The sequence below is a fragment of the Melozone crissalis genome, unplaced genomic scaffold (genome assembly GCF_028551555.1).
Source record: "Melozone crissalis strain CALT ecotype California unplaced genomic scaffold, PUWL_Pcris_2 ptg000035l_1, whole genome shotgun sequence".
NCBI classification, from domain to species: Eukaryota; Metazoa; Chordata; class Aves; order Passeriformes; family Passerellidae; genus Melozone; species Melozone crissalis.
This window is the reverse complement of record NW_026535813.1, coordinates 4784966-4806334: the sequence shown is the minus strand read 5'-3', so window position 1 is coordinate 4806334 and position 21369 is coordinate 4784966. Positions and strand designations below refer to the sequence as shown.

The following is a 21369-nucleotide window of genomic DNA, read 5'->3' as shown; positions in this document are numbered from 1 at the left end:
CCTATGAGAAACTATGATAGAAAGGACATTATTTGATTCATGTGCTATTGTGTTATTTACTGTTTATAAATAAGGCCTTTTCCCCTTGGTAGGACAGGATCTACTCAGGAAACTACTGTAAATGCTGTAAAGTGCAAACAGTTAAATAGTAATATGCCTTTTCTAGAATTGCAGGCCCAGCAACAGTCCTGCACTGAGCTAATACAATAGGGATGACTCCGTGAAGATGCACCTATAATAACAAAATCACAATAAGCTTTTTAGGGACTAGTGTGTCAAGGTCAAGAGGGAATAGATGGCTCACTCTTTAGTTCAGAGGAAGCTCATCTGTTAACAGTGACAGCATGAAGCTGCACAGAAGTGCCTTCATCAGAAAAAAGTGATCTGAGAGGGACACAAGGAATAGTCTCTCTTACAATGAGTGACTAACCTAAAACTTGTATCTAAGACAGGTTTGTTATATGTGTCAATGTGGGCATTTGCAAAATTTAAACAGGAAGCAAAAATGTAGTTCTTATGGCCTCAGATGCTTACTATGTAAAGGTTCTAAATGTTTATTTTTGATTACTGTTTTATTTCAATGCATTTTGGCTATCATAAAGGATTGGGTACTGCCTGCTACTGGGTCAATAGTGCATTGTGGCACTTAAGGTTTAACTCTTGGACAATCAATCCCTCTGAGCATAACATATCACAAAAGCTTGGCAGGTTGAAAATGTATCTTAGTATTGTTATAAATTTAAAATAGTACTAATAAAATGTGTGGTACCTAGGTGTTAGACTGAAAGAAGGCTGCAATATAAACTGGAGCTTGTTCATTCTGGGTCAAGTTATCAAAAAACTTTGTGATGACCCCTCTGGGTAAGCAACTGTTTGTACACCTGTTATAAGATAAGGCAGTGCTAAACTAAGAAATTAAAATCCTTTCTTTATACTCTTATAGTAGGTAACAGTTTCACAGGTTATGTGAAACAGTAGGTAACTGTTTCACATAACCTATTACCTCTAGAAAATATATTTACCATGTTTATGCGGAAATCTGACTTTTTTTTGTTGTTGTTGCTGCCTCTTTTTTATTAGCTTCATAAATTACAGAGACAGCAAGCTGACTCGAATTCTGCAGAACTCCCTTGGAGGAAATGCTAAAACAGTTATTATTTGTACAATTACTCCTGTTTCTTTTGATGAGACACTCAGCACTCTTCAGGTAAAGTTTCTCAGCTCTTCTCCAGCACTAGTTATTGTTGACAGGTTTGAGGAGTGGAAATGTATTCTGCTGGATCTTTAATGACTTGGATCTTCTGAAGGGCTTCTGTAAAATCAGAATTTGAAATACTTCTTTGTACACAGCATCTTTTCCTAATCATCTTGTGCTAGGTTGTCTACCTAGAGCTTTTTGGAAGTTGGAACAAAGCTCCTTCTCTCACTTTGCAGGCAGGAGATAACCACTCTTATCTCATTTGCCTTTTCCAAACCTAGTTAGAGAAGTCTTTGCTAGCACAAGATGTTAAGCACTACAAGAATTGAACTGTTAATATACAGTATATATTCTTTAGGTAGGATTGTCTCCCTTTTTTGATGATCTTTTGAGCTTTTTATTAAATAAAAAACTTGAGATACCCTTACTTATATATTATGCTTCATGTTTTAGGTTTATTATCAAGAAAGGAAAACTTCACCTTTTCAAAGCTTAAAATACATTAAAAACAAGCTAATTCAAATATTTTTGTCCTATTATATGTTGCTCTTTATCTAATAAACTCTCCCTTTATTTCTCTTGGGAAATATGGGACAAAATAAGTCTTTTTAGGTATTTGTTCTTCAACTATTACCCATGAAAGACTTTTCTTCCAGTTTGCCAACATAGCCAAAGGAATGAAGAATACACCAAAAGTCAATGAAGTTCTTGATGATGATGCCCTCCTGAAGAGATACCGCAAAGAAATTCTGGATTTGAAAAAGCAGCTGGAGGAAGTATGTAATAAACTCAAATAAATCAATCCTTAGTACTGATAGCTATTTGGAGACCAGCTGTTTTAAACCAAAAGCAGTTAAATTTAGAGGGGTAGGTGAACTCTTTATAGTGGTATTTGCCATTTTTATTGAGAGAATAAAAAGTGAATAGGTGATGAATACTCTAGAACAACTAATGGTAGTCAACATCTGTGTGCAGGCTAAGGCTGAATGAGATCAACTGACAGAATTGTTAATTGGTTACACCTAATTAGTAGGTTAACATAATTAAGAAATAGAAATTTGTGATGCCTTATAGCACACTTTAACTGATCAAAACAATCATAACAAATCATATAATTAATGATCAAAACAAATTATATAACTAATTAATCTAAGAAGTGATTGAATGTCTCTTAAAGATCCCAACTTCATATTATTTCCTCCCTTACTGATGTCTAACTTCAGTTTGAGTTGCAGGAAGTTGCAACTGCATGAATATCACTGGCAAAATTTAGGTCATGTATAGGTGGAAGTTGCATTTAGTAAATGAACAATAGTAACTTCTCACCTGTTGCAGACATCTTTTCATTAAAATCTTTTCTTAGGATTTTTCCTGCTGGAGCTGAGAAGTTTCAGTAACAAATGTAAACAATTGTTATCTGCTGCTGTGGAATGCAACAGGTCTACCTGTGATTGGCCCCTCTTAGATGTTTACAATTAATGGCCAATCAAGGACTGAGCTATCTCGGACAGAGTCTGAGAGAGCTCCTTTGTTATCATTCTTTTTTATTCTATTCTTAGCTTAGCTAGCCTTCTGAGAACTTTTCTTTCTATTCTTTTTAGTATAGTCATAATCTTATATATATATATATCATAAAATAATAAGTCAAGCCTTCTGATCATGGAGTCAACATTCTCGCCTCTCTCTTCACCTGCAAACCCTTGTGACCACGGTCACACTCACCAAACAATGTAGGCGTTGATGTTTTTCCTTCTCTAAAAATCTATGGAGCTGTGGAAGAATCTTGCAAGTCTTGTTAGACCACAGATAATAAAGCACAGGAAAATAACAGTGCTGACCATACTGTTCTAGTGCATTAAATCAAAGAATGCACATTTTTTTATTGCAAATTATAGATATCATTAGAGAAAATTTTTAGAAAAATTATTTCTTATTTTTAACAATAATGAATTTGCAACAAGAATTTGGGAGTATGTTGTGTATCTTCTGTGATAGCAGGTAGTGAGTTCTATTTGGGAGAATGCTCTTTTTATACCTAGAAAAATCTGAGGCTGTATTGTTTCTGGGAGTTTTGACCACTTTTAAATACTAAATCTACAGTCAAAATGTAGACTAAACGGTCATTTTCATTCTTAAAGATTAAAGACTTCTGTCGCAGTGTGTTGCAATTTCCTGTTTTGGCTACTCCAGTCCCCCAGGTGTGCCAACCTGTCCTTTCCCCTCCCCCTTGCCCCCTTCCTAAGTGCTGTCCCTCAAGCTTAACATTCCAGCAAGGGCGTCATGTGATTGGCAGAAGTTCAAAAGATGCTTCTCAGACCTGGGGTCATTGGCCTGTCTATGTGTCATTGTCCCTTGAGACCCTCCCCCTCCCACCTGGATTGGTGGCTCACCTATCCCTTCCCTCTCCCTGCCCCCGGGCTTAAAAGACATGGAGACCATGCGGTCGGTATTCTGTTGGGAGCTGTTACCAAGATTCAGAGCTCTGTAACCCTGGAATAAAACTGGATTACAACCCTCTGGCAGAATCCTCTTTTTCCTCTTCACCATCGCCTGAACCCTTTCTACCAGAGGTAAACTGAGTTTCTACCATGCCTGGACTTGTTCTGAATGCCTACCTGCAACTTCCAGCCAGCCAAAGGTGTCTCTGAGGTGAAATACCACAGCTGCCACCTTTGGTCCAGCAGCAAGGGCCCGACGAGCCCAGGCACGTTCCACCCAGTAATATTGGGATTTTATTCCTATAGACTTCTCTTCCAGACTTAAAGGGGTATATGTGTGTAGTTGTTTTTAAGTATCAGTAATTGTGTATCTTCTGTAGGAGTGGTTTCTGCTCTTAAGATGTCAGTGTGATTACTATTCTCTTTTTGGAAGCTGTCTTCAAAATCTCAGATTCATGCAATGGAAAAGGACCAACTGGCCCAGCTGTTGGAAGAAAAAAATTCCCTTCAAAAAGTACAGGAGGACAGAATACGAAACTTAACTGAGGTGCCGGTGACTTCTGCTTCCTTTGCCTCCAAAGAGAATGTTAAAGTAAGCACCTGTTCAGATCTTACCTGATAACTCTGAAATACTTTGCAAAAGGTGATATTACATACATAGGTTTATACTGATAATGGAGAGTAAGTATGATGGGCAACTTTCACTCTTTTTTTCATATTTTTAAAGGGCTAACTTTTAAATTCTGTCAATTCAATGTTGCCTTGTGGTGAACAGACTGCAGGGAATTTTTTACTTTCCAACTAATCTTGAGGAAATGGCAAAATACTGTCTAGTTAACTGGTGATACAGGTACTGATACAGAACTAGCCTGAGGCAACATTTACTCTCTGCCTAGTGGTTTGGTTTTATCACTTTTTCTGTAAATATTTTTAAAGACCAAGAGAAGAACAGTTACTTGGGCTCCTGGTGAAATAAACCAGGCAAATGTGAGCTTTTTTGAAGACTTTGAAAATGCAATGCTGACTGAAACAAAAAAAAATGAAGTTGTTTCTGCCCGCAGTACCAGATGTGGAGAGTTGTAAGTAACTACATGGTCTTTGAGGTCCTTTCCAACCCAGACCATTCTATTTTATTTTCTGTGACATTCCTGATAAATAACTTTGCAAGCATTGCATTACGTTTCCCAAAGGGAATAAGTTGATCCTTTGGTAGCACAAATTAAAAAACAAATTAACTGGACTCCAAGGGTTGATGTACATTTTTCAATGAAAAGTGCTTCTACTACCCCAACTTCACTTGATATTGAGCTTTTAATTCTTTAGACCAAAGGGGAGAGCTGTGAGGTAAATGGCAGGGTCTATGAACACTTGCCATGCAGCCTTCCCACACCCCCTAGTATTTTGGGAAAGTGTTCTTTAACACAGACTATCCATTTCAACCCATGTTCTCCTCCCAAAAATGGAGAGGTGTGTGGGTGTAAAATCCCCAAATCCTAAACAAGAATAGGAAGTCATTACTCAAAGATCAGATTGAGATGGAGAAATTCAAGGATTCATAAGGAGTGAACTGAAAATTGGAAAAGAAATTTTCTAAGAAAATTTAACTGAAGACAAGAGGACAATTTAGCAGTCTTGTTGCTGAACTACATCTTACATCCTTATTACCTCTCCTGTCAAACATGTATTTGCTTGAAAGTGGATTGTTCTGGGCTTTTTTTTTTTTCTGTATGGGGGTGAGATGCTTTTTTTCCTTACATCTTGCAGGTTATTGTTGAGTGGTTCTTTCCTTGACACTCAAACTTCTACTCTGTACTTAAGCATATATTCTGGATTTGATGTAGACTTCATGGTAAGACAGTCAACATAAGTATAGGGATTGGATTTCAGTGGTGTTCCCTTTCATAACAGAACATCCTGAGAGTCAGAAGTCTTACTCAGTGTGCTGTGTTTTTGCCATTGAATGATTTTTTCAAATGTGGTAAAGTTATTTTATGAGTAAATTCTTGATGCTCAGTTTAAAATCTACTGATACTTTTGTTAATGCATCTTTCTTTTCAGCTACCTTAGAGAATTCTGGATATGACAGCCATTGCCTGATGGTTCCTGATCAAATTTCAGAAGCAGAATGGATTGCTGGTCCTAACATGAATTGGGTAACATCATAATCTGTTTTGTCTTTTTGGTACTTCACATATGCATAACATGCTTCTCAGTAAGATCAGCCTTACTCTTCTGTAGAACACCAGTGTTCTGTGTCTGCAGAATTATTGAAGCTGGCTAGAAAGTCTCTTGGAATCTCTGTGAAGCTGTGGTATGGTTCTGTGCTTCTGTGGGTTTGTGGCAAATGATCCAGTCAACTTTGATCTTTAAACAGGATTAGCTGTGTGAAAAGATAAGCAACAAGAAATATAATACTCCACTTGCTTGATCTTGTAGATCTGCTGAGAGTGTTTCTTTTTCTAGACCCAGAAAGACTTTGAAGAATCTGTGCAACTCTGTGAAGCATTAGCACTAGAAAAGGTAGGTCTGTTCTGAATTTTCTAGAAATAAGGCTGATAGTGCAGCAACAGTTTCTAAAGTTTCTTGTGCCACTTCTTCAGGATATTGCTGTAAACGAGGTCAACATCCTGCAAGCTAACTTTGATAATCTAGTGCTGTAAAATGAGCAGTTGAAGTCAGAAATAAATTAACTGAAAGAGAGACTGAAGGAAAAAAAACAGAAATAGGTGAATTTGAAGCACTGGAAAAGCAAACACAAAAAGATCACGAGGTGTAAGATGCATTGAAGTAGTGAGAGATTATTCCTCTCTGCCCAAATGCTTTCTGGAGTTTATTCAATGTACATAGCCTTGAATGCTGATTCACAAACAGATGGTGTTATAAGCTGCATTCAGCAACAGAATGAATGAAGGAATGCAGGATTTAAACTGGATTTACTTAGAGCATAGAATTCAGACAAATTTTTGGAGAGTTGCATACTGCAGCCTGATTAAACATGTATTTATATGTATATATATGTATATGTTATTTCTATAAATGTGTGATCTGAATTTCACTCTAGACTTCTGTGTGGCAGTTATTTTGCTGCTTAAATACATTTTAGAACTGTTTTGAAGTTCTAGTTGCTAAACCATGTTTCTTGTGTGAAACATCTTGTCTTAAATTCCAAGATGGCTCATTTTGGTAATCCATGAACTACAGGAGCATTAACTTTTAACATATTATTTAGCTTAATCATGAAATTATTTTAAAATAATAGTAAGAATAGTAATAGTAAAATCAAAACATTGTGTTTTGTGCCAGGAAGTCACAAAAACTGTGAAGTTATCCACTGGATAACTTAGAATATAGGAAATGCTGACTTTCAGTTCTCTTCACTCTTTGTGTGGTTACTGGACATGTTCCTTGTTTATCCAAATGTTTATGCTCTGATTCTATAGTCTAAAATACTTACTACTTGTATTAGGTTCTACCTGCCTAAAGGCTGGAGTGTGAAATAAGTTATGGCAAAAAGAACCCCAAACAAAATCAGTAACTTGAGATCTTGAGACTTGGATGTATTGTTCCATTTCTTTCCTGATCCCTTTGCTGGACATTACTTGTGCACATTAGTCTGTGTAATATCTTCTGATCATGACACTAATGTTGAAGTTTGTTACATCCTTTTGCATTTTTATTTCAGGTTACAATTTAACAATGTCACTGCTTATTTGCATTGTGTTCCCTACAATGATTTATAGATCTTAAAGAAATTTGCTGTATAAAATATTACCATTTAGCCTGTATTTAAGATTCTATTTAGAAGACCCTTTGTATGCTAGACTGAATGTGCTATCTTCTTTAGCTAATGTTTAACAAATCCTAAATTAGTTTTCCCTGCAAAGTTTTTGGGTATCTAATAACAGATGTAATGTCTAAAATAGTTTCCATTGCAAGAATTGCTTTTTAAATTATTTGTTTGCAGATATCTGAAGACAGTCCATAAAATGTAAGCATTTATTGATACCCATGTAGTAGATTACTTATAGCAATACTGAAAGGTCACATACTTCACCAAATACATTAGATTAAATATATCAGTTCATACAGGTAAACTACATAGGAATACTCACAGGAGGGTGCTTGTTTTAAAGCTTTTCACTATTATTAAATTTGCAGATTGCATTTTCTTACCTTTGCTTGTGACTATACATAAGTACTTGTAGATGAGTGCTTATTGTAAAACTTGTCTAACAAAGACCAATAGAAAGTAATGGAAAAAGCTCCTATCTGGTCTTCTACTTGTGACTTCTTTCAGAGAATGCCACTAAATGTGTTCATGGCTTGTTTTAGTTTCATTTTAGCACCTTCCTATTCCTGTCAGTGACTAGATTAAATCATAAATATCTGCTCTGTGTCATAAAACACTGCTTAACATGACTAGAATTTGATGTGTTTTATCTGTGCAATTTCTGCATTGATTTCTTTGATCACATTGCTCTTGCTTGTCAAACTATTGCAGATTAAATGGTACTTGAATCCTTTCTAATTACTGGGGAGCTAAAACACAGAGCTTTGCACCTCACATATCCATTTTGAAAGAATATGTAGCATCTTGCTTTGTAGCTGTTTTAGTAGATATGTGAGTATATACTAATAAAAAAGAAAACACAAGATAGACCTGGCTTGTTTTCATGGTGTTGGCAACTAAAGTTACTGGTGTTGGGTGCTTTCTAACATCCTCTGCAATTTTGCTTTAATTTGCTCCACAGATTCAACTAATGCATGAAATTACCAACTTAAAGAATCTAGTTTCAAATGCTGAAGTGTACAATGAGGAACCTGAGGTGAGCCTCTCCATGAATTTACAGATAGTAAGACTTGTGAGAAATGTGCTTGGTTTGTTTAGCTTGAAATACCATATCTGCTGAGGCCAAGCTAGACATAATTGTGCTCAGGTTAATCTTACCAGCTATGAGGGGGATATGGCTAAGAACCATGAATGCTTTCTGTGTAGGTTTTGATAAATTCTGATCTGAAAATCTAAACTGAATGCTCCAATCTTCTTTCCCCCTTTTTTCCCTCCAACTTTTAGGCAGAAATAAATTCCAAACTGGAACAGCTGAAAGAGGACAAAATAAAAATATTACAGAATCATGTGGAAGAACTACAAAAAGCAGAAGTGGAAAAAAAAGGAGACATCTTTTGCACTGGTAAACTTGAATTTTCTACAGGGTTGAGAGATGACTTTGTTCTTCTGGGTTGGATTAAATTTAGGTATAGCCTTGGTATGATGAACATCTGCTTCCCTACAGGTCTTGGGAAATTTTGTTTTACAAAGTTTAAAATGTTAATTACTATGTAACATACAGGGGAATCAAGCTATGAGAAATGCTGCTGTTCATCCCGTCTCTCAAACAACCTGCTACTCTTCCTCTTAAAGTAAACTTACTGAGTTTTCTAAGCCTGAACTTACATTTTAACCACATTAAAATGAACGCATTTACTTTATTATGGCTCTATTGGTTTTGCTTCTTTGAGTGTTGTCTTCTTCAGGGAGTTTGTGATAAACTAACTGAAGAAATTCAGCAGCTGAATAAATCCCTCTTAGACAGTGAAGCCATAGCCTTGGATGCCAAAAAGGAATGTGCTTTTCTCAGAAGTCAAAATTTGGAGTTGAAGGAGAAGATGCCAAGTACTTGTTGAACTGCATTTATAGCTGTACCAGATGTTGTTAAGGGCCTGTCAGCTTCCAGGCTTGTGAAGGAGGCCATCAGTGTGGTGGAACACTCATCATTAGCTTTCTCCAAATACTCTAAGTAATACTTTTATTATGCAATTTGTGCAAAATGGGTCTTCAGGAAAGAGATAAAAAGAAAGTAAAGGCTTTTTCCACAGGAGTTGGTGGTTAGTTTTAGGTTTACCAGGAGGGAGAGAGAGACATCAAAGAAGCAGTCTTTAGTGCGTTATTAGGGCATAAGACTTCAGACCTAATTTTACCAGAGAACAATGGAGAATAGGAGATGTGGACTCAGAAGTGGGATGGAGCTTACTTTGAGCTTTCCAAGACTAAAGACAAAATAGTAGCAGCAGTTATGGCCCTGAACTCTAGGGCATGTTTTGTTAGAGGACTCTGACAGGAATGCAGTTAAGTTGTGCCTTAGTCTGCCATATTTATCAAGGTCAAAGCTGGTCAGAGTGACAACAGAAAATGTACCAGATGCATTATTTAAATGTCAAGTGCATAGACTTTTACTCTGTGTGTGACTTGCATGTTGTATTGTTTTCCTGAAGAATGAGCTCTTAAGTAACCACAACCAAATGCAAAAGGATGTCCAGTTATATCAAAGCCAAATAGAAGCTGTCCTGGTTTAGGACAAATTAGGGGAAATCTCCAAAAGGGAGTGCCCCCAAAAAAAACAAACCTCCAACCACCCCTCCCCCCCCCAATACCGGGTTCGGGAAGGAATTCCTTGGAGGAGCAAAGTGGAAAACAAAACCTATTTATTGACAAATAACAAAAGAACACTCCCCAACACAAGAAAAGAAAAGAAGACCAGTCAGTGTTGTGGAGGGTGCCGAGCGTCTCTCGCAGGCTCCGGAGATCCCGCCGGACGTCCCAGGTCAGGTCCGGAGCCGGTCCAGTATCTTCAGGGGAGGGTAAGAAAGAGAGGACGAAAGAAAAGGGGAAAAAAAAACAGCGCAGAAAGCAGCAAAGGGAAAAAGGCAGCTATCAGCTAGGGCTAAGGCAGTAGCAAGCAAGCAAAGCGGCAAGCAAAAGCGAGCAGGCCAGCCAGCCAAGCAGCCAAAAGCCGAAAGCCAAAGTGCAACCAGTCCTCCTCCCTCCCCGCCCCGCCGCGGCAAGACGGCCGGGGGAGGGGGGGGGGGGGGGGAAGAGAGAGAGAGAGAAAAAACACAGCTGCCAGACATAATACACGATATTGGGATAAAGTATTGGGATAAAGGTTGTCACCCCACGACAGAAGCGGAAAAAGCCAGTTACCGAAAAATGCAAGCTGACTTGCAGAGAGAGCTGCAATCTTTATTTCAAGAAAACACAAGACTAACTTCACTGATGGAGGGTAAAGTTCCAAAAGGTACTGTTCCAGGTGGTGCCTTTTCCTTGCTCCCTCTCTTCTCCCTTTGCCCTGTAATGGTGGGAGGATAGGCAAGGCTTTGGCTCTTGTCTTCCTCAATATATGGAGACTCGGGTCAGTATAAAGTAACCAGAGTATCTGGTATTGCTGGCATGGAGTAACTACTTGAGCACTTCCTTGAACATTCTGGAAAATTGCAGCTTGCAAAATATTTTGTACAGTCAAGTTAATGAAGATTGTTAGAGAGAATCTAAAATAAATTGGATATCGACCTAAGAAATGCTCACAGATTTCTGACCAGGAGCTTAGTCTTTTAATTGTTAGCAACAGTAAAATGTACTTTACTGGAATTAAAACAATATGACATCCAGAATGAAATATAAGTATTCTGCTTAATTTAAAATGTGCTTTTTCCTCTTGCAATTGTTTATTTGTTTAAAATTCGTTTTCTAGATTTGCTTTCTCATGTGGAGCTGGAAAAAAGGCAGATGACTTAAAAGGAGAACTAGAAAATGCTTTGAAAGAGAATGCACTTCTACAGAAGCAAGTAAATGAGCTATCAGAATTTCAATCTCTACCAAATACAGTTGAGATGCAAAAGAAAGAGGTAAAAAAAAAAATCTAACCTTTTTTCTCGGTTCTGTATTGTTCTTCATTGGTAATGTACTAATGGAGGCCTATTGGATATGAAGCTTTAAAGCCAAAAGTTGTCATGAGTCAACCTAAGATTTTACAGTTAAGTTTGTTAAATTGTTGCTTCTCAGGTATTTAATATTTGTACCAAGGAATAAGTTTGTTTAGTTTAATTTGTTTAGTCACTGACTACTATAATTATGCATTATTTTCTAGTCCAACCTTTGCATGTCTATTTGCTGTGGTCACCGCTGAAAACTGAATGTGTAAATATAATGGTGTTTGATCCTGGGCACTATTTTAGAAATGATTTTTTTGTGTAACTGAGCAAAGAGAAAATATCAAGATCTCTTAGCAGAAATTCTGCTTGAGAAGTTAGAGATTTACCTTGCAAATTCTGGGAAACTTGTCAGGAAACTTTTTTAGTTCCTAACAGGTAAGGGGTTAGTAGACTAAGTATGCTGTAAAGATTTTGAAGGGTTTGTGGGCAAACACTTTCTAGCTTTCTTTGTTCTAAGAACCACTTGCACAGTGAAAATTATTCAGGGCAAGTAATCTACAAACTCATTAATGCTTTGTCTACTTCCACTAATCAACAAAATGTAATTAAATGTTAACAACTTTCTCTCTATTGATGCCTTCAGGTTTTAGCATTTATATTGTTCAGATTCTGTACTGCATTAGTGTGTAACTCTGAACTCTATATGAAACACCAGTTAGCTTTCTTCACATTTTGGTCAGACTGAACAATCCTTCTGGGCTTGGGAACCAAGGTCACACCATTTACCTCAGGCTCTAGAAAATATAAACAAAAGTTAATCAGGGAGGGGGGAAAAGCAAACCGGGAGGAATGTGGCTTTCACTTGAAGCTATAGTTGGACAATTAACCTCTGATATGCAAAGAGACCAAATTTCTATCTGTCTGAGAAAACTTGTGACTGTTGTCCATCTTGGGTGTAGCTTCTGCATGTCTTATGCACTGCCCAAGGTGTTTCCTTCAGAGGCCTTAGAGAATAAAGTAGGTATTTATTAAACTCTGTCTAGCCTCTGTTCTAGGTAGCCAGTCCAAGGCATCAGTATCATCAAGAAAGTATTGATAAATGTAAAAATTCCATTTAGGAATCCAGTCTTAGCTCAAACATAGGAAATAGGAAGTACTGAAGAACATCTAAGAGTTAGAAGAGAGCTTTCAGGACTTTGGAATCCTTGTTTACTGATATTTAGCAACAACATCCTCAACTTGTCTCAGCCTCGTAACCCATTGGATTGGTTCTTCTTTGGAATGAATGTGAATTTATCTGATGAGTGCCTATTCAATACAATAATCAGTATTTGAACATATATTCCAACTTTTTTAATGGCACTGTCTCGACAGTATGAACTTAACTGTTTTTTGGATCCTTGTGCTTTGCACGCTCTCTAAATAACACGTTTGGTTTGGAAGATGTTCTACTTTGGTTGTCCTGGTTTAAGGTTAAGAACACTGTAGGAGAATGAATCAAACAAAACTTTGGTATTTAATTTTATATTGAATTGATAAAGTGCCGTCTTTGTGTATTTTTTTCATAGATCTCTGAAATGACAGAAGAAATGAAAATCATCACATCTGATAGAGATCTGCTTGCTGAGGAAAAATCAGAAAGTAATAGATGTAGAGAAAGTGATCACCTTCAGGTGCAAAAGGAACAAATCATTTTCCTTGCACAAGAGAACCGTTCTTTGCAGGAGAAGCTGGGCAGTTTACTTTTGAAAACAGAGGAGTTTGGGGAAGGAACTTGGGTAATTATGCTAAAGCTGTAATGGGAAGCTTGCTTATTTAAACTTTTGCTTGAGTGAAAAAATTTGTAAAAACTGCAGACCATTAAAGATCAAATTTATTGTTTACTTGAGATATAACACCTCATATATTTATGAATGGACATCTGGTACCAGGATGTGACAAATGTTCTGTTAGTGAAATATTGATTTGATATAGGATGGTGATATTCTGCATTGATCTGCACATGGATATAGTTCTTATAATCAAGTAAACTGAAGCTAAAATTTGCTCATCTGTAGAGAGTAATTCTGCTTTTTTAAAGCATAGCTAGAACTGACTCTGTTCTTTTTCAATGGAAGGGACATAGCAACCAACACTTTAACACTATAACTGCATTTGCTGATTGTACCTTTGTGTGTGGGGGTGTGTGTGTATATATATATATATATATATAATGTAAACTTCAAAAGAAAAGTATTGTATGTGCATTTATTTTAATATTGAAGAGGCCATGGACAAATTTCAAGTCAATAATTTTCTGGGCCCACCTAGCATTTTATACTGTTGAGAATAGAAATAGTGAAAAGGTCTCTAGTTTTAAGATGGGAGAGGTTTGTGCTTGGGCTTTTTTGTTGCTGATATTCCCTCTATGCTTAAACTATGACCGTGAAATACTACTTCTGATAACTTCTTTTAGAAGTTTTTGCTTCAAGTTTTATTTTCACATGTCTCTTATTTCAATAAACTTAAATTGAATATGGGCTTTGGTCAAATTTTAATACTCTAAAAAAAAATGCAAATCTGTCTAAAGCAGTGTTGCTGTCTGTTGTACATAATCAAACTGTCAAACTGTCAGATAAGTTCTTTCTAAAGCTGCATTCTGAATATGTTTATTTGAATCTCTTACAAAATAGATACCACAGGTTCAAGGACAATCTATGGAGCAAGAGTTATTGCTTCTGAGAGAAGAGCTGAACCAGGCACAACATAAATTGCGTGAAATGGAGGAAGCAAAGGCCAGTGAATATCAAGGGGAATCTGAAAAAATGGAGAGAACAGATGTTATTCCAAAACCACATGACTCCCAGGAAGTCAGCATCCAGACAGAAAGAGATGATGATGAATTTAAAATGCAACTGGAAAATCTCCAGAATGAGAGAGACCAGCTAAGAGAAACGCTACAGGAGACAATTAGCAAGGCAATAAAACTAGTTCTCTTCCCATAGGAGAGCAGCTCTAGAAGATTTCTTAGATTTTTGGAAGAGTGGTTTGGGTGTTAATGTACTTTAATTGTGTCCAAAGAAGTCAGAGATGCAGGAGGAGTTGAGATGTACTCGTGAGTCTCTTGGACAACATCAGGAGATGATTGTGGAGCTGAAAGGAAGTATTTCAGAGAAAGAAAATCAGCTCTTGAAGGTGCAAGAGACATTGAAGGAAAAAACTGATGAGCTGCAGCAGAAGGTCAGAAGCAGTTTTGTCGAGACAATTACAAGCTCTGCTGGGTTTGGTGGTCCATGTCTACTGCAAACTCCAGTTTGTAGGGCTCCAGTAGATGTACTAAAGAAACCCATTATTAATAACTAAATATGTCTTGGTGCTGGATGAATGAGTATTATTTAAAATCAATAATGCACTTTAACTTCTCTCTCTTTTCCCAGTCTTAAATTTTATACATTCCGAGTATGTCATTTAGCTATCTAATTCTGAAGATCCTTGAGCAACTTTAGGAGAGCTTAGCTCCTGCTTTAATTTATTACACTATTATAAATTGGTTCTCTACTTTTTTTTTTCATGTCTGAAGCCAGTGTGGATGATAGGCTTCATTTCAGCATATTGTGATGTCTCCTATGCATACAGCACCCAAGGCATTTTTATGGATTCACAATGTCTTGCGTGTATTCCCACATTTTAATTTTGCCTTCCACTGAGACAGTAGCGCTGACATTTGACTGGCTCTTAAGCAAAATTTTGGCTTACTACAGCAGGAAACCACTGGGGGTGTTATTTTCCTTAAAAGAATCCTTTTACAACCACCCATATGTACAGACAGTGCTTCTGAATGATGATCCAACAACACTCTTCAATCTAAACTTCATTGCTGGGACAAGAAACCTTAGGAACCTATAATGTTACTGGTTGTTTTTTCTCCAAAGCATCAAGTTATTTTTGCCCATGCAAGAGGTGATTACAAATACCAATCCTGCTTTGGATTTGTTCTTTTCAGCTCACTGAAGTCACTGAAAACCTGACTCGTGTCTCAGCTGAGTATGGTGACCTCCTGGCAAAAAAGCAACAAATGGAAAGGGCAAGGAGTGAGCAGCTTGAGAGAATCACTTCACTTAACAAGGAGAAGGATGAGCTTCAGCACATGGTAGAGACTTCTAGAGAAAGGGAAGAACATTTGTTAAAGGTTCAAAGGTGGGCAGAGACTTTGAAGGACAGCCTAACAAGCAAGGTGAGGAGTTTTGGTGTTTAGTCACTATTTTGTGTTCTGATGGTTTATTACTCATATGCTAAAAATTTACACAAACTTTTTGATTTTTATTCTCAGCCCATCAGCCATATGGTTGGCAAACGTACGTGAACCATGGGAAAAGGATTTTGTCTACATTTCTTTATTGATGTTTAGTAATAACATTGTCTACTGATCTCAGCCTTGTAACCCGTTGGATTGGTCCAGTTTTAGAATGAATGTGAGTTTATCATATATGTGCATTTTTAATATAATAATCAGTAACTAAACATGTCTTCCACCTTTTTAAAAGGCCCTGTGTAGACAGTATGGACTTAACTCTTTTTTGAATTCTTGGTGCTTTGCACACTTTCTGAATACCAGACAATGTTTGAAAGTCTTGCACTTCATTCTGGCCTACTCATCCTTTTCATAGTGTTTACTTTGCATCTTTTCACCTGTCAAATCTTTCCTTTGTAGATCAAAGAGTATAATTGAGGATTGCTTCAGTTTAGCAAATATTACTCTCCAGTAGTGGAAATATAAAGATATTGTCCATCTTTTGTGCTCATCTTCTATTTATTTTAATTTTCTTGTGATATAGACATAGGTTGATTGCCTTTTCCTTTGATTCTGCTTGCTTTACAGAAAACCAAAGTTGACTGATATAAAGTTTTTGGGTGTCATGCTGTTCTTCTTCCTTGTAAATTCTTTTTCTATGCTATTAGAACACCAGAATTATTTTTCAACTTTTCGTTCTGCTAGTGTGAATTTTAGTAATTAAGAATTGTGACTTTTGTATTTGACACAACTGGTTTTACTACTTCATAGGCTGTATAAAGACCACAACCACCAAATTGTGATTTGCATTTTTCTCCACTGTTCATTGTAGATTCAACAGTTAACTGAGACATTAAATATTGTCTCATGTGAGAAGGACCAGTTATTAACTGAAAGAACTAGTCACTCTTTACAACTTAAAGAACAAATCTCATCAGTTAACTGTGAAAAAGATGAGCTACAAAAACTTCTTCAGGATGTCAGGTCTGAGCGGGACCAGCTGAAGACAGAATTGCAAAGAAATTCTGAGATGGTGAGTGTTGAAATTTGCATACCTAAGTTATGAATAACTTTTAATCTCAACTGGTACTTAAATATGTGTTTTTATTTTAGTGTGTTGAAACAAAGGCAAAACTGGAAGATGCTTTAGAACAACTGAAGCAGAGAAACCTGAACAATATGTCCATTCAGGTAAACCCAGTGGATATTGCAGAGCAGGTGACCAATGACAGCTTGACAGAAAAAACCTTGAAAATTAAGGTAAGCTTATTTTTCTGTTTGTTTTAAGGATGCACATAGAAACTTAATGACATTTGTCATGGAGCATAAGCCTTTTGTGCATTATCTATAAAATGGTTTGCATATCTTGCTAAGATGCTGCATACCATGGGATCAGTTGATTTGCTGTTCTTGTTCAGTGATTGCACATCAACGTAATGCTCACAGAATATCTCACTTGCTTTCATTACTGTCCAGCCACCCCCATGAAAATAGCTAGTCATGCAGGGTCATAGAATCATTTAGGTTGGAAGAGACCTCTTAGATTATAGATTTCAACCCTTAAACCAGCACTGCCATGATCACTGCTAAACCGTGTCCCTAAGTGCCAGATGTACACATCTTTGAAGTAGCTCCAGGGATGGTGATTCCACCACTTCCCTGGGCAGCCTGTTCCGGTACTTGGCAGCCTTTTCAATTCAGAAATTTTTCCTAATAACCAGTCTAAACCTCCCTTAGTGCAACTTATCACATATTACTGGAGAGAAGAGGCCGACCCCCACCTGGCTACACCCTCCTGTCAGGCAGTTGTAGAGAGGCAAAGTCTTCTTCTGTTGTAAAACCAGTACATACTGTAGGGGTTAGTCCCAGAGCCAGGTAATTTATTTTGTTTCTGTTTATAGCTAATCACACTTTTCCTTATTGTGAATGAATTAGTATGTTTCTCTTGCATTTAGGAGCTTCTTGAGAAATTCCCAAGTATGGGGAAGAGATATGAATGTCTCTCTCTACGGTGTCTCTTAAGCTAAAGAGTGAACTGAACAGTCAGAAAGCACTGATAGCTGTGATACTGCCTCAGCTTACACTGGAGCAGACTAAACAAGTCAAAACACTTCAAACTAAAAATGAGGAAATGAACACCCATCTCCAGAAGTTATTGACCAAATTGAAGGTACCAACTTATAATGCTGAATATGTGGATGCTTCGTATTGCTTGGATTTGGGTTTGGGGTTTTTTTTAATAAGCTCTCAATGGTAACAGTTAGGATTTTACGTACTCTAGCTTTGGGTTTTGAGAGTCCATACATTGGAGAAAATAAGTTGATAGTAATTGCTTTACGATCTTAGAAAATGTAAATCAAACTTAGTTTTTAATTGAAGCTCAGCTGCTTTGCACAGAATTATTTCATTAATACTATTGCATTTTAATTGGAAAATGAAATTTCCTTTCTGTACTCTATAGATCAAATAATAGATGACTATTTCTCTGTGGGGGAAAGAGACATGCAAGATGGCTTAGAGATGCATGCTTACTCTACAAAACTGCTGCAGTAGTTTGATTTTACAGCCTTCCCCAGTTTGGAATCAGTTTCTCCATTGGGCTAAAATTATTAGCAAAAAGGTTATGGGTAGTTGGGAAAGAATTCCTGTTAGCATATGCAGAAGTACAGTAAATGACAGAGTTTTTTCTGTTTCTTTATTTACCATGAAATATTTTTTGTTTGGAGCATGGGAACATGCACAGGCCTGGAGAGAGGGGGTGAGGTTCTTGAGAGTCAGTGATGTCTACAAATATCCATTAACTTGGAAACTGAACTAATATTCCAAAGAGCCTCATTGTATAACTTAACACAGCCATTTTAGGTTTAATTTTTTCCATAGTTGGCTTTTAACTTTCATGGTAAAATATATTTAAGATTCAACTAGTGAGCTCTGGTAGAATAAAGCTTTAAATCAGCATAGTGATATTATTCTCGTAGATCATCTGCACCTTTCACAACTCCAGGAGAAAATAAATATAACAAAGAACACTTTACTTTGTTTTTCAAAGTTTAGATTTGTGTTAGACTGTCTACAGACTTTTAGACTTCTTGGCTTTTTTGGAGTCTACAGAAAATAGCATACTGGAAAAGTGCTGTCTCAGCTAAAAGTTTTACATGCCATTACTATAATGCACATGTGAACCTGATTTTCTTAGTCATGTGTTAGTTATCCTGGACATTTAGAGGCTCAGAGAGTAAATAGATTGATTAATAAAATACTGTATTTCAGCTGGATGTAGGATACCATTTTAAAACAGGCTCGCTGATACATCCCATGCTTCTGCAACAGCTTCTGTTCAGCTCTGTTTGCACAAAGAGAAGAGAGTATCACACTACTGTTCACTAGTATGAAATGGAATTGCTTGAGCAAAAGAGAAAACAAGATCACCTACAGTCCCAGATTCAATGTCTCAGGAAGATTAATTTGAAGCAGAATGAAGTATCATCTGAAGAGTTAAGGAGCTGTGAAGGGCTACAAAGTTTCTACTTGGATGCAGAGGTAATATTTGGGGAAAAAAATAGACAATAAAAACTCATTCCAAGGCATGGGGTCATGTGGTGGTGGAAATCTAATGGCCTTGGGTTTATCTGTTAAAACTTCTCTTAAGGGGGGGTGAAAGAATAGAGATATTTTTTATGCTACTAGTTCTATAATAAGAGGGCTTTGCTTCGTAAAGCAGCTGAAAATAAATTTACTAGGTTAGAAAATAGTTGAGACTGTTATTTACTTATTTGCCCTCTACAATACATACTATTCAATACCAAGATAACTTGTTCTAAAACAATGGAATAAACTTTTGCTAATAAGCACTTTTTTTTTCCCCCCTTTCCACCTGCCCCAGGAACATGGATTGTCTTCTTGCTTTCCCAATAGGGTGTAATTTTAAGTCTAGCAAAACGTCTTTTATATGATAATTAGGTGCTAAAACAGACTTCCTGCTATACTGATAGCTGAGAGGACAGAAGATATATTTAGACATGTGACAATCAAACCAGTGCTTAAATTATCTTTTTTTTTTTTTTTCTTAGAGCATTCTCAAAGATGTATCAGAAATGGAAAATGAACTTCTCTGCATTGAAGCAGAGTTAGAGCAGGAAGAAAGTCCTAGAAAAGAAACAATACAGTTCTGGGAAGCTTGTTCAGGAACTCACTGGGATGCAGAGGAACTGAAAGAAGAACTAAAGAAAGATAATGAGAGACTCCTGCAAGTCTTTAAATTCTGGACTCCTAAAGTAAAGGTAAAATTAAATGTATTTTGTGTAAGTACTCTGCAAATGCCTATGACTGAAAACAAAACACAAAAAAGGCTCTTGAATGCTCATTCATTTATTATCAGCACTTACTCATACTTCAACTGTAAAATGTAGGAATACTTAGAAGATTTTTAAAGATTTTTTAAACTTGAAGAGTTGCTTTCTAAAAGACTTTCCAGGTAATAAATGGGAGGTGGGTTGTTTATTTGGGGTTTTATTAGTCTGAATTCTGGAAAATGTTGCTTTTCTTGCCAAACTTTATCAAAACTACTATAGCCATTTTTGAAACTCAGTTAGACTTATATTTATACTCCTTTCTTTCTCATGGTTACTGCTTGCCTCTTTTTGGAAATCTGAACAGCATTTTTCAGGGTTTAGTGCATCATGAACAGGATTTCACAAGATTTCATCTTTCTGATTAAATCTTAAGTTTAGCCTATTTTTAAAAGTTTCTTCTGTAGAGTCAATAGTCAGTCTTGACATTTCCAGGATTTTGCAGTGTTGGCAAGGTTTTCAGAAGAATTCCCTACCCTAATATTATGTGGATCAAAGCTTTTAACAAAGAAACAAAAATCTAGTAAACATTGTCATTTCCTGACAAATGTGAAGTTTTTATTTATATGACATGTTAAACACGTGGGTTTCTACAACAGTCCAATGTGTAGGTTTAATTTCCTTTAGTCAATGAATACATTCTAGTAAGAAAAATCTTTGCATAATTATAGTTTTTTGTGGCTGACTTTCAAGAAGTCTTCCCAATATAGTTCCATTTGTTTCTCTAATATTAGAGTTTGAGATAATGCAGAAATACGGGTAAACCTGCAATACACTATCATCTTCTCTTGTGCCCCTTCCTGCCTCCCTTTCTTCTGTAAATGAAACTGTTCTTTGAGTGATAATGATACTATTTCTGACAGCAAGCTTTGTCAAATGGGGCACTGAAACAAGAATGTGATAATAATGCAGGCTAAGGTACTTCCTGTTTCTTCACTTGCCATATTTCTAGCAATTAAAAAAATTATTCTCTGTGATGCTACTGATTTTCAGATACTCCTTGAACTTTCTTCAGAGCTGGATGCCAGAACTGCTGATTATAGTAAAAATGCTGATGTTGAATTAAAACAGAGAAAAGAGAAAAATGAAGAGTTGCTTCAGGATCTAAACACTAAAAGAAAAACTGGCCCCTGGTGGCTCTGCCAGTCTGGCATTAGAAGAAGAAAATTATAGGCTTCATAATAAATTAAAGGCTGCAGAACAAGATAAAAAGGTACCAATACTTGCTTCTAAGGAAAGCTTCTTTGATGCTTGCTTTCTAAGGGAGAGTACTCCAAACTGAAAATAAGGATTGATGGCAACTGTAAATCTATGCCACCACAATACAAATAGAGTGCACTTTATTTCAGTAGCTCTTTTACTTCCAAAGTGGAATTTTGAGCTCTTGCCTGTAACATGATTATT

At 36.7% G+C, this 21369-nt stretch overlaps 1 pseudogene; it reads left to right on the top strand.

Annotated features, from left to right (window-relative positions):
- Positions 1-21369, top strand: part of LOC128941400 (centromere-associated protein E-like) — an 83551-nt pseudogene that overhangs the window by 57615 nt on the left and 4567 nt on the right.